This window comes from Triticum dicoccoides, chromosome 6B, assembly GCF_002162155.2.
Source record: "Triticum dicoccoides isolate Atlit2015 ecotype Zavitan chromosome 6B, WEW_v2.0, whole genome shotgun sequence".
Lineage (NCBI taxonomy): Eukaryota > Viridiplantae > Streptophyta > Magnoliopsida > Poales > Poaceae > Triticum > Triticum dicoccoides.
In genome coordinates this window covers 73907492-73918449 of record NC_041391.1, presented here as the reverse complement: position 1 = coordinate 73918449, position 10958 = coordinate 73907492, and the positions used below count along the sequence as shown (strand labels likewise).

Sequence of the window (10958 nt, the reverse complement as noted above, 5' to 3'; positions counted from 1 at the left end):
CATCAACAGTATAATTTTTTTGCGGCTGACATGGACATAACTGAGTGTTTTTCTAAATTTGTAAGAAAGCTAACTTCAGGTCGATAAATGTCTAGAAATACACTGAATCGTGAGCTTGACAGGCAGCAACTGTTGGAAAACTGGTCAATCTGGAGACCTTTCGATGGCCCCCTCTACTACCTAGACCCTTTTGTCCAGGTGTCAGAGTACTTACGTGTGTGGCTGGACGTTCACGTGGCTGGACGTACAAATATAGCTATATAGAGTAGTACTACTTACGTGTGTGGCTCTTGTGGGTGCAGTGCAGGGAGAAACCGTGTGCACGAACGATGTCGCGGTATTTGTCTCCTAACGACGACCAGACTAGACATCAGAGTGCAGAGCAAGGTGCATGGTGCGTGGTGCATGCATGGTTCACTCTCCAAACAAAGAATGCATGGTGCACTAGCCCTAGACGAAAAACTAAACTTGATTAGCGCATGCATGACGTTTAGTAGTAAATTTTCCACATGGCTCGCCACTCGGTGGAGGATCGACGCGGCATTGCTCAACCTCGTCTCCTCTATAAATCTGGAGGGCATGCATGCATTGCTCATATCCCCCATCCATCCCAAGACATAGCAGAAGCAGCAGCCTGCTACGTACTCTTGTTCATCCCATATCATCCATGCTAGTTAGTTACCTAATTAATTAGGTAGCCTGCCTAGTCGATCAGCTGTAACACACATCACATTATTTAAGTACGCTAGTCGGCTAGTGATGGCTGCTGCGCATGCATGCTTCTCCTTCTCCTCCTTCGCGCCATTGCTCCATTCGGCTTTGCCGGTGGCCAGAAGTGGTGGCCAGAGTGGCCGAAACAGTGGCTTCTTTCGCCCTTCGCCGGTGATATATCCCGGGCGGGAGCCTGTGTCCCATGAGCTGTCCGATGATTTTGACTTCCAGGTATATATTTTTACGATACAAACATACTTCCAGGTATATAGACCGCAACATTAGAATGTACTTTGAATGCAATTAGCATGTTTGTGTGCCTTTTTCCAGCTAATTATACTGTCTCCGTCCCTAAATTGATGTCGTATAAATCGAGTCAAAAATTTAATCCTTCCTCAAGAATCTTATAACCACAGTCTAGCAATTCATGGATTGCCTTTTCAAGATAACTTTGAATAATGACTCCTCTTCAGGAACCAGCGAGGCATAGAAAATGTGTGTTTCATTAAATAATTTATGATGTTTCTGGAATGAGCACAATTTCAATCTCTATCTTTTATTGTTAATTTCTCAACTATGTTAATAAAATATAAACCTACATTAGATGCACTATTTTCCTATGATATCGCCAATTGTTGAATGCAAATAATATATGATATATATTGCACTTATCTAGACTTTGTTCTTTTTAAAAAGAAGTTTGCTCTATGTGCAATACCGGGAAAGCCTATTGAATGTTCAAGCGTTGCTTCATCAACATCCGAAAAGCAACAAAGGAATGTTGAGCACGGTTGATCACCTCAAACGCCTCTGCATTGACCACTATTTCCAGGATGAAATCGATAACATAATGGAGTCGTCTGTGGATCTCCTCCATGGTGATGATCTACTTGACGCAACCCTTTCCTTAAGGCTGATGAGAGAAGTTGGATATTATGTTTCGGCAGGTCAGTAAAATACTAGTTTAGTGTGTTGGGTTAGATAAACACACCAGTTTGGAAACTTGAGTGCAATTTTGTCAATGGTGATTTTATGTGATAATTTTGCTAATAATAAATTAGCCTTAGAGTAACCAAGTTTAATAATAAAAAAGAACAGTCCCGTGTGTAGCATAGAAGCACCTCTTATGAGACGTATTATTTTCATTATGTATGACATGCACCTAAGACCCCTTCTTGTGGTGTATGGCAGACGATGTTCTTCAGAAGTTCACAAATGATAATGGTGATTTCAACCTTAGGCATAGCAAAGACCTTAGAGGGTTGCTGAGCTTGCATGACATGTCACACCTCAACATGGGAGAAGCTTCACTCTACAAGGCAAAGGAATTCTCAAGCAAGCACCTGAAATTTTCACTTAAGTATTTGGAGCCAAACCTTGCGAGATATGTGATGAAGTCACTAGACCATCCCTACCATGTGAGCCTGAAGCAATACAAGGCTAGGCATCATTTGAGTTACCTCCAGAACTTGCCTACCATGCACACTGCAATTGAGAAGCTAGCACTTGTAGAATTTCAGATGAAGAAGTTGCAACATCAAAGTGGAATGCAAGAGGTTAAGAGGTATGAATATAATAAAATACACTCCTTCCATTATTAGTTGTTGCGGACATTGGCCCACCTGCATATTGATAAGAGAGAACTCACATGGAATTAATAGATTAACATATTTTTTTGCTCATGTATTGGCACAATTAACGGTGTGGTGGTTTTTTACTATGAAAACTTCATTTTGACACAGATGGTGGGTGGATTTGGGATTGTCTCAAGAAATTCCAGCTGCAAGGGACCAAGTTCTGAAATGGTACATGTGGTCCATGACTATCCTCGAGGGTTTCTCCTTCTCAAGATATCGGGTTGATGCCACAAAGGTTATCTCAATGGTCTACATTGTGGATGACATCTTTGATCTTGTCGCCACACAGGAGGAGCTCTCTCTCTCTTTAATGAGGCAATCAAAATGTGAGCATTGATGTTCCCGTAATAACAACAACATTGAATTTTAGGAATGAAGTATAATTACATTTGTTTGTAAATGAATGACATCTTAGATATGTCTAATTGCACACTAAAAATTCTATAATTTTGACACATCATGTATAAAGAGGTATTAGGATTGGTTTGACATAAACATTAGGCCTCTGCGAGAAATATCTTGATATACTAATAGCTTTATAATCATTCATACAAAAAGAGAAATCATTGCATACTCAAGGCTGCTTATACCCAGAATGGCATATTTTTGCTAATGGTATAATCAAACTCATTGGTTAGTCACGATCTTATACATGAACACATAATATAAAAAAATTATTACAAAAGTTTCACGCGCAAAGTGCATATTATCTTGCAGCTGCTGAGTCACTGCCGAGTTACATGATATCATGTTACAAGGCTCTTTACACCATCACAAATGATATCGCTGATATGGTCATAAAAGAGCGTGGACTGAATCCTATCAATCATCTCAAGCAAGCAGTATGTCTACTCGAATGTTTTTTCATTTTCTTTAGTTTCATTTGTCTAAGCAACTAATAAATATATTAAAAGTACCACCTCACGTATTTATGTGTACTATATAATTTGTGATTAATTGTAATGAAATAAAATATAAGAAAATAACAATGGAAGAATTAATATTACATTCATGCCTTTTGTCTTGCAGTGGGCAACTTTGTTTGATGGATTCATGATCGAGGGAAAATGGCTATCTACTAATCAGGTTCCTACATCGGAGGACTACCTAAGAAATGGTGTCATCACTTCGGGAGCACCACTTTTATTTATGCATCTTTTATTCATGCTTGGGCATGATTTAACAGAGGACAACAACGACCACATCCTTAGGGTCATCTCCTGCCCTGCAAAGATCATGAGGCTCTGGGATAACATGGGGAGTGCGAAGGTCAGAACACACCGAGAAATTTATCGCACGACTATGTGATTAGTAATACTAATTATTTACATGAGTTATTTCATACCATATCCTGCTGGGTGTGCATTCAAGTTGACATTGACAATATTAGGCATGATCTAAAAAGAAATTATGTGTCCCATGCAGGATGAGTTGCAGGAAGGGCTCGACGGATCATACAAGGATTTGTACCAGAGAGAAAACCCTCATGCTGATGCGGAGAAGCACATGTTGGATATGATAGCGGGTGAATGGGAGGATCTAAACAGGGAATGCTTCTCTCAGACAAAGTCCACACTACCACCTAGCTTCATCGGGGCGTCTCTCAACTTTGCAAGGATGGTCAGCATCATGTATGGCTATGACGATGAGCAGAGGCTCCCCGCCCTGGAGGATTACACTAGGATGTTGCTCTTTTGGATAATGCATGCTACTGTTGTGTATGTAAGTCTTATATATGTAGCACACCAATTCTGTAGGGTTGCCCTGTTTAAACGTGGACTAGTATGATGCGCCATTAGCTAATGTGAAACTGCTCCACAAACGATACTTGTGCCCGAGTTGTGCACAACATGCAAATCCAGCGGCTAGTGCCCTTCTCACTCATATGCATGTCCAGCAGTATTCAATCTTCGTGTGTGAATCGTTCAAAATTTGTCCTGTGCATAGCACGACTCTAGCGGATGTGTTCCTACTTGCTAGTGGTTAATTATATAAATATACTCCCTCCGTCTGGAAATACTTGTCATCAAAATGAATAAAAGAGGATATATCTATACATCTAGATACATCCCCTTTTATTCTAGATACATCCCCTTTTATTCATGCACGTGTTGCAATGTATGTGATGCATGTGCAGTTTTGCACTCTAGGAAATAGGATTTGTATTCAAAATTCACTAGAGTGCAAATTTGTTATACCATTTGGCATCAGCAGGCAATTACGCGTTACATCCTTCAAGCAAACATAGATGTACTAGCTAATCGTTTGAACATCCACATTATTTCTTATGTCCCCTGATTTAGACTATGCACACAACTTATATGTAAAAACAATAACCATACAGAAATACGAGGTGTATAAGATCCCAATCCTCCTCTATCTCGTGTATTTTTTTAATGTTAGCATTACTGCTAAATTCATTGAACAGGAGAAGAAGATTGGTCCAGTTTATGAGGAAAACCAGACCCAAAACCATACAAACATCGCCTTTTGGCAAACAACACACACACATCCACACGACCCAGAGATCCCTCTGACCGGATCCACCTCCAGGACAATGCCCCCAAGAGGAACGTGACGCCGGATAGCGCCGTCATCGTATGGTCTAAACTAGATCGAGGGTTTCCCCCGAAGCACGGCAGGAAAGGTAAGGTGGGAGCAGCTACATCGACGCCTCTAGCGAGGGAGCGACGCCAGAAGGCGCCATCGACTACTCCGGCCACAACCGGAGTACCACTTTCGTCGACCATCTCACCTACACAGTTTGAGCCCTGGATCCGATCAGCCTACACAACAGGCCACTACCCCTGCCTCCACAGCAATCCACGCATCCCCGGCAAGCTCAACATGCTTCTAACCTTGCATCCGCGTCCTCCACTGGGCGGAGGATGCAACCCGCAGCGGCGCCGTTCTTATCCCATCAGAAGGATGCAACCAAGCACGACGCCATTCGTCTCCTTGAGGATGCAACTCCTGCCGGCCATTCTTCTCCCGACGAAGGATGCAACAACCATAGCAACGCCATTCATCTCCCTCTAGCCACCACCATCTTGTCCTCCCACCTGCAGCAGCGTCAAGTTTTCCGAACCATCATCAGGAGGATGCAACACCGAGTGAGGGTGCCATTCCTCTCCCATTGTTGGGAATCATTGCATGGGAAAGCAAAAAAAATTCTAAGCACACGCAATGATCTATCCATAGAGATGCATAGCAACGAGGGGGAGAGTATGTCTACGTACCTGAGGGAGTCCTGGACTAGGGGGTGTCCGGATAGCCGAACTATCATCATCGGCCGGACTCCAAGACTATGATGATACAAGATTGAAGACTTCGTCCCGTGTCCGGATGGGACTTTCCTTGGCGTGGAAGGCAAGCTTGGCAATACGGATATGTAGATCTCCTACCATTGTAACCGACTCTGTGTAACCCTAGCCCTCTCCGGTGTCTATATAAACCGGAGGGTTTTAGTCCATAGGACGAACAACAATCATTCCATAGGCTAGCTTCTAGGGTTTAGCCTCCTTGATATCGTGGTAGATCCACTCTTGTACTACTCATATCATCAATATCAATCAAGCAGGAGTAGGGTTTTACCTCCATCGAGAGGGCCCAAACCTGGGTAAAAACATCGTGTCCCTTGTCTCCTGTTACCATCCGCCTAGACGCACAGTTCGAGACCCCCTACCCGAGATCCGTCGGTTTTGACACCGACATTGGTGCTTTCATTGAGAGTTCCTCTGTGTCGTCACTCATAGGCCCGATGGCTCCTTCGATCATCAACAACGACGCGGCCAAGGGTGAGACTTTTCTCCCCGGACAGATCTTCGTATTCGGCGGCTTTGCACTGCGGGCCAATTCGTTTGGCCATCTGGAGCAGATCGGAAGCTACGCCCCTGGCCATCAGGTCAGATTTGGAAGTTTGAACTATACGGCCGACATCCACGGAGAATTGATCTTTGACGGACTCGAGCAGAGCCGAGCACGCCGCACTGTCACGATGGGCATGATCTAGCTCTGCTGCCGGACAGTGCCCTGGAGGCCGCACGAGAGTCCACTCCGACCCTTAACTTGGAGCCGACTGCGCCGATCGAGGATGAGTGGCTAGACACCGCCTCGGGGGCTGCTACCTCTACGGCGATGGAGCCGAATACCAACCCTGTCCCTCGTGAACCTCGTGACTCCAAGGTGCCGGACTCCTCGCCGGACTCCGAACCTCCCGCGCCCCTTCCAATCGAATCCGATTGGGCGCCGATCATGGAGTTCACTGCTGCGGACATCTTTCAGCACTCGCCTTTTGGCGACATCCTGAATTCGCTAAAGTATCTCTCATTATCAGGGGAGCCCTGGCTGGACTACGGTCAGGACGGTTGGGATGCGGACAAGAAAGAAATTCAAAGCCCACCCACCACCCACTTTGTAGCCACTCGATGACCTAACCGACATGCTAGATTTCGACTCCGAAGACAACGATGGTATGGACGACGATGCCGGAGACGACCAAGAACCAGCGCCCACAGGGCACTAGAAAGCCACCTCAACTCACGATGTATACATGGTGGATACAACAAAAGGAAGCGATAACGAGGAACAACGTGACGCGGCGAAGGATTATTCCCCCGAAAAACAGCCAAAACGGTGACGCAAGCGCCGCCCGAAGTTCCGCCTCGACAATAACAGCACCCATACAGACCCAGCCGTAGAGCAGGGCAAACTAGTAGACGACAAACATGCCACCAAGCAACCGTCCGAACAGGATGAATTGGACGAGCAACCCATCCCCGGCAAAAACAACGGTCCAGACGATCTCACGCCGGACACATCACCGGAGCATAAAGACCTCCACAAAAGGCTCGTCGCCACTGCAAGAAGTTTGAAGAAGCAGAAGCGGAAGCTCAAAACAGCAGAAGACGTAAAGTACTCAAGACCGCAGATAAATACGGTGATAGTCACCAAGCAAAGAGCTACCCGAAGCGCAAGCTGTTGCCCGAATTTGACGAGGAGGTCGTAGAGCCCCCACAGTAAAAAACAAAGAGGCCGCCTGGTCGGATAGACGACTAGATGACAAGCTAAGAGCGGCAAGCGGCGCCGCACACAAGCCGGCACACGATCCACATAAGGATCCCCGTAAAAAGGATGGCCCAGTCAGGTCCATCTATGGGCCAATAAAGAAGGCTCCAGGGAGCAACACAACACGTCGAGTGTTTGAAAATAACGGTACACCTAAATACAGGGGCGCCACACACCCCCTATGTTTCACCGATGAGGTACTTGATCATGAATTTCCAGCGAGATTCAAGCCCGTAAACATAGAGGCATACGACGGAACAACAGACCCCGGAGTCTGGATTGAGGATTATATCCTACACATACATATGGCTAGAGGAGATGATCTCCATGCCATAAAATACCTACCCCTCAAGCTCAAAGGGCCAGCCCGGCATTGGCTCAAAAGCCTCCCAGAAAATACAATTGGAAGTTGGGAGGAGCTCGAGGATGCGTTCCGGGCAAATTTTCAGGGGACTTATGTCCGGCCTCCAGATGCAGACGATTTAAGTCACATAACTCAACAGCCCGGAGAGTCAGCCCGCAAATTCTGGAACAGGTTTCTCACCAAAAAGAACCAAATAGTCGACTGTCCGGACGCCGAAGCCTTAGCAGCCTTTAAACATAACGTCCGAGACGAATGGCTCGCCAGACACCTCGACCAGGAAAAGCCAAGGACAATGGCCGCGCTAACAAGCCTCATGACCCGCTTTTGCGCGGGAGAAGATAGATGGCTGGCAAGATGCAGCACCAGCGACCTGAGTACATCCGAAGTCAGGGATGGAAATAGGAAATCACGACGCAGAAAAGATCAGGCCGGACTAAGGAAAATGGCCTAAAGAGCACGACAGTCAACGCCGGGTTCAAAAGCTCTCGTCCGAACAGCAAAACACTGCCTCTTAAAGACAACAGTGACGAGCTATCCAACCTAAACAAAATCTTGGATATGATATGTCAAATCCACAGTACCCCCGGGAAGCCTGCAAACCATACCCACAGAGATTATTGGGTCTTCAAGCAGTCCGGCCGACTTAACGCCGAACACAAGGGGCTCGACACACCAAGCGAGGACGATGACGAACCCCACAAGCAGAGCGCCGGAAAACAAAAGAACTTCCCACAAGAAGTCAAAACAGTGAATTCACTTCAAGTGATAACAAGTAAAAATAGGGCGGCACCTACTAAAGTACGCGCCGCACGGTCCACCCCAGCAGAGTCCCGAAACTGGATGTCAAAACCAATTACTTTCGACCATCAGGATTACTCCAGAAGTATTCGAAACGTAGGATGGACTTCTTTGATATTGGATCCTATAATTGACGGACTACAATTTACACAAGTCCTAATGGATGGTGGCAGTAATATAAACCTGCTATACCAGGACACCATCCGCAGAATGGGGATAGACCCCACCAAAATTCTCCATAGCAGCACTTCCTTTAAAGGAGTGACGCCAGGTCCTTACGCCAATTGTACGGGCTCCTTACTACTACAAGTTGTGTTCGGATCATCCGACAACTTCCGTCGCGAAAAGCTAATCTTCCATATCGCCCCATTTAAAAGTAGCCATCAAGCACTATTGGGACGCGAAGCTTTCGCCCGCTTTAACGCAATACCGCATTACGCGTCTCTTACACTTAAAATGCCTGGTCCACGCGGCATCATCTCATTAAAGGGTAATTTCGAGTGTTCCTCGACCACGGAAGAACGTGAGACTGTCTTGACAGCCACACACTAATCCGGCCTTGCTGATGAAAGCCCCTAAAACAGGTCATTCAGACCTCGGACACGATTAGGCGAGTCCGGTATAAATAAACAAGGGGCTTCCTAGCCGCGTACCCCTTTACAAGGGGCTGCACGAACGAAGAATGAGAGCCAATAAATCTCAATTTTATTCATTTCTTACATCATACTCTTTTTTATATATATTTTTCGCACGATCTTTTTTCAAACTAAGTTCTTCTCTTTTACAGATGAGCAACGTGCTACACCCGTCCAGGATACAGCACAACTGAGACACAGGCGCAGACGTGCAACAGGGACCCGTTGCACGGATTCTTTTCAGATTAAGACCCTGCGTAAACCTTTTTTACTGTCTCTTGTTGATACACATCCCCCGGTTTCTTACCATAACCAAGGAGGAGGCTGGCGTTTTGGCATCGGCCGCGTCAGAAGATTTCGCGTGTACCTGGACACTAAGGGCTTAGGGCATCGTTCTGCCCGTTTTCATAAAGACCGAATACCTTAGCGAGTGTTCGGCGTCTCGAGTTAGGCCTTATATGCATCAGCTCCGAATCATGTCTTTGGTCAAATGTTGGGTTTGCCCGGCTCCTGTGTTTTCCTGCCTTACGTTCCGTTTTATCGGCTAACGCGGCACCAGGAGAACTACTGCGATTGTGCCCTGGTTCGGCCTGGTGAGCACCTCAGTAGAGAAAGCCGAAAACTGACTGTCATGATACAGTGAAAGACTGGTCAACCACTCGATCGACTACCGGAATGTCTAGAATTCCTCCGCTTTGACGAAGGACCGTTTCCCGGTCAGGCACACACGCGCCCCGAATTTGGAGAGCGCGGTGCCCCTAGGGGCTATATCGTAGCCTCACCTTCGAACTCCTATGGCTAAGTGAAAGTGATAAAGCATTATAGTCTGGTTGCCTAGTTTGATACGCTACCACCTCCTTCACAGGACCAAGACGTTGGATTAAGTGTGAAAATGCGCTTTTTTGCAAACACCCCCGCACCATGTGCGTGGGGGCTGAAGCCGAAGACGGCCATCTTTCAGGTTATATATACATATACATTAATGGCCGCACAGGAGATATTTCAATACTTGAACGCACAAGTATAAAAAGCTCTTGTATTATAAACATGGTCTCATAAATCATACATGTCATTTGAACATAACGTTTTTCGAGCACTGCGACTCTATTAAACGGGCGCCCTGCAGGACTTCCTCAAAATAGTGCTCGGCGGGTAATCGGCTTCTGTCCGAATCCCGGGATGCAACGTTGGCGGCATCCATCTCTGCCCAGCATGTTTTGACACGGGCGAGAGCCATCCGTGCACCCTCTATGCATGCCGACCGCTTCATCACCTTGATATGCGGCACCGCATCAAGGAATTGCTGCACTAAGCCAAAATAACTATCTGGTTTGGGCCTTTCCGGCCACAGATGAGCCACGACATCCTTCAATCGAGCAAGACAAAATGGACATTTGGGTTCTTGTGGATACACTTCCAATTCTCCCCCTATGTGAGCTTCTCAAACATAGTAATTAAGTAATTTATATTGTTTATTTCGAAATAGTTGACAGCTTATTTCCATTGACAGCTTATTTTCATTCTTCAAAGAATTTGCGGAAGATGGTAGACAAAACCCACTACACCGATGGCTCTGAATTAACTTATAAGGAGAAAAATCATCTGATCGCGTTTTGTACTGATCTTGAGAATTACAATATCTACAATCGAACTCCTCAACATTATGGTCAATACGTGCCACTAGTGTACGTGTGAACTACGGTAACTACCATGGAGATACCCTGGTAAGATTTTTTACTATTACGA

General features: G+C 45.8%; 1 pseudogene; it reads left to right on the top strand.

Annotated features, from left to right (window-relative positions):
* Positions 1-612: 612 nt before the first annotated feature.
* Positions 613-4284, top strand: LOC119326017 (annotated as a pseudogene).
* The last annotated feature ends 6674 nt before the right edge of the window (positions 4285-10958 follow it).